Source organism: Kryptolebias marmoratus, linkage group LG12 (genome assembly GCF_001649575.2).
Source record: "Kryptolebias marmoratus isolate JLee-2015 linkage group LG12, ASM164957v2, whole genome shotgun sequence".
NCBI lineage: Eukaryota > Metazoa > Chordata > Actinopteri > Cyprinodontiformes > Rivulidae > Kryptolebias > Kryptolebias marmoratus.
In genome coordinates, this window is record NC_051441.1 from 20,033,317 (window position 1) to 20,037,008 (window position 3,692).

Here is a 3,692-nt window from a genome sequence, read left to right on the forward strand (position 1 = left end):
TTATGTCTTGTGTGAGGGTTCTGGTTCTTTGAATCCGGTTCGGGTTTTTGTTGTTTCTTTTGTGGGTTTTCATGTCTTGGTTTTTGGTTCACCTGTTTGTGATTTCTGTGATTATGTTGGGATGTTAGTAGAGTATTTAAGGGCACTAGGGTTTCAGTTAGTTGTCGGGTCCTTGAGTCTATTTTGGGGTCCTTGTTTATTGAGCATCTTTGATATTTTTTCATGGCACTATGTTTCCTTAGAACTCAGACGTGGCTATGTTTTTGCTGAACAAAAGAAGTTTTTGATTAAAGAGTTTTTTCCTCACCTGCTGCCTCTTGGTCCTCATCTCGCCTTGGAGCCGTAGGTGCGTGTCAGCACCCAGGTTCGTGACAAAAACTCCCAGGACAGTGGCCCTTGAGGCCTAGAGTTTGACACCCCTGCTCCAGGGCATACTCCCACCTCTCTGGATTCTCTTCCACTTGCTCCCTACTCTCACTACACATCATAATGTGATCTGCAAACATCATAATCCATGGGGACTCCTGCCTGACCTCATTTGTTAACCTGCCCATCGTCACTGCAAACAGGAAAGGTCTCAGAGCAAACCCCCGATGTTATCCCAGCCCCACCTTGAACCCATCTGTCACTCCTACTGCACATCTCACCACTTTCTCCCTGTGTACTGGTTCAAAATCTCGGTAGATCAGCAGTATCTGAAATACTAAGACCAGCCCATTTGGCGCCACCAACCACGCCACGTTCAAAGTCACTCAAATTCCCTTTCCTCATTAGAATGCTCGGTCTGAATTTCAGCAAATCATCTTCACCACGTCTAAATCCCTAAATGCACTGAGTTGCTGCCATGCGGTTCTTCTTCTTCCTCACTGCTGCCAGACTGCTGAACAGGGACCCCCGTTTACTTCCAAAATCTTAAACCCAGCTCTCATAGATAGATAGATAGATAGATAGATAGATAGATAGATAGATAGATAGATAGATAGATAGATAGATAGATAGATAGATAGATAGATAGATAGATAGATAGATAGATAGATAGATAGATAGATAGATAGATAGATAGATAGATAGATAGATAGATAGATAGAACTTTATTGATCCCTTGGGATGGCTCCTTCAGGGAAATTAAGGTTCCAGCAGCAGCAACAGTACAGAACAGAGGTAGATATAGTGAAGAATAGTAATAGAGAAACACAATATGAAGAGAATAAAGAGTTCCGTGGGAAGGGTGTTGCATATTGTTATTGCACGTTGAACTTAATATTGCTCATAAAGTCCTGTAGTGTGTTGCGGATGTCTGGTTGTGATGTGACTGCTTATGCGGTTACGGAATGATCCCTTGACATTATTCCTTCCCCTATTCTCCTGTTAACACCATTCTATTGGATCAAGAACAAAAATGTGCAACAGCTTCATTTCTCGGTTGATAAGGTTTCTTAATCTCCAGCAACACTTTTAACTCATCCTACTGTAGAAGTTATAATGAAATGATAAATTAGTTCATCTCTTTATCGCAAACTAATCAAGATAGAAAGTTCTTCCAATTTGTGCACAGAAAGCTTTATGTGCTGCGTAATACTTGTGAAATGTTTCTGTTTTCATATTAATTCAATCAGTCAGCCAATCAGCTCTGACTGATTAAAGGATTTCTCAAAGCAGGCATTAACCACGTTCAGTCTTTTCTCTCCCAACATCTGGATTAGAGCTGTGGCGGCAAACCTGTGGTATTTGATCTTCAACTGAAGGAGAAAAACATCACCGGGATTGTTTGAGGTCTCACTGCAGATGGATTCTCGACAGTGGTGGACAGTAACGGAGTACATTTACTTGATTACTGTACTTAAGTACATTTTTTGAGAATCTTTACTTTACTTGAGTATTTTTTTTTGAGGGGGGAACTTATAACTTTCACTCCACTACATTTCAAAATCAAATATTGTAATTTCGACTCCACTACATATCTAGGAAGCTAGTCGTTACTTCGTTGTAATAGATTCAACCTTAAACCTCTATTCCATAGTGAAAGTTTGAGGAGAATCAAGACTCTCTGGTTTGGTGTGTTTTTAGATGAAAAAAATCCTTATTTTTTTGTGGCATTTTTATGCTGAAGTTCTTTACAGGTGGTGTAGAATTTGCAGCAGAGTGGTTCTACGCATCAATACATCAGGTGGTTTCTGAGAGTTACAAGGTTCTGCAAAATTATACAGCAACATACTGATATTAGAAAATTTAATTTGTACTTTTGAATACTTAAGTACTTTTAAATGCATGTAATTTTGAATACTTCAGTACTTTTAATTGCATGTACTTTTGAATACTTAAGTATTTTCAAAAGTGAGTACTTCAGTACTTTAACTTCAGTACATTTTTGACCGAGCAACTTTTACTTGTAGTTGAGTAAGATTTGACCATGAGTATCAATACTTTTACTCAAGTACTATAGTTGAGTACTTCATCCACCACTGATTATCGATATTAAAAGCCAGATCGTGGCCGGTGCTTACAGGGTCGTGGTGAGGCCTTCAGGAGTGTACTTTTAGGAACACATAAGGCTCCTCGTTATGTGTGACAGGTTTATGATGGTTTTAATCATGCACAAACCTTCCATAGTGAAGTCATAGTGGTTTATTGTTGTTCTGGCAACATATTGTGGTCCTGGGTGGAGAGTGGGGAAGAGCTGCGGCATGCACAGCCAGGTTCGTTGTTGAGAATTTGAAGCAAGGTTTGTCATACTGGCTTCACACATAGACTGTAGAACAGCTAGAATCCTCCATCAGAGCAGAATGGGACAACATTTCCTCTAAAACCTCCAGCAGCTGCTCTCCTCAGTTTATAGATGTTTACAGACGGATGGTAGAAGAAGAGGGGAGGCTTCACAGAGGGACACGTGGACCTGTCCTAACATTTATGGACATATGTTGCTGCCATAAATTCCAAATTATCCCCCATTGTTTCCCACTAAAAATGGTCCAACTTTTCAAACATTTAAGAGTCAGTCCTGCTGCTCTTCTTGTTTTACAATGTGCCTCTTGCACCAGCACACAAAAACTACAAAAAAATGGGACCCACTGAAACCTTTAAAACACACGTGTCAAATTCAAGGCCCGCGGGCCAGATCCGGCCCTCTAGTCTTGGACAGTCTCTGATTCTTATTTTGCTTCAAAAAACTGAAGTTTTCTCTTGACAGTGACTTAGAAGCCAACAATATATAGCTTTAATTTCTATATGATCAGGGTTTTTTTGATGGCTTTTTTAAAAAATCTGCTTTAATGTTAAAAAATTCATTTAGTTTCTTAGTAAGAAATGACTGCTAATGATGTGCTTTTTGAAGTTTGATCTATTTGTCTGTGTTCATTAAAGCATGTTTGCTCTAAATTCTGTGTAATCTGTAACTGAGAAAAGGTAATTGATATTTCTATATGAATGATTTGACATAATACTACGGTGGCCCTGAAGTGCAAACCACAACAACATTAATGAAGCACGCAAACAAGAAAGGAAACACACAAACAAAAAACGAAGCACGCAAACAAAAAAGGAAACACACAAACAAAAAACAAAGCACGCAAAAAAAAAGACGAAGCACGCAAACAAAAAAGGAAACACACAAACAAAAAACAGAAACGCAATTACATTAACAAACCAGAAAAGGTAGGTCCCAGTGGGAGACCTGAGAAATCGCTGATTGGACG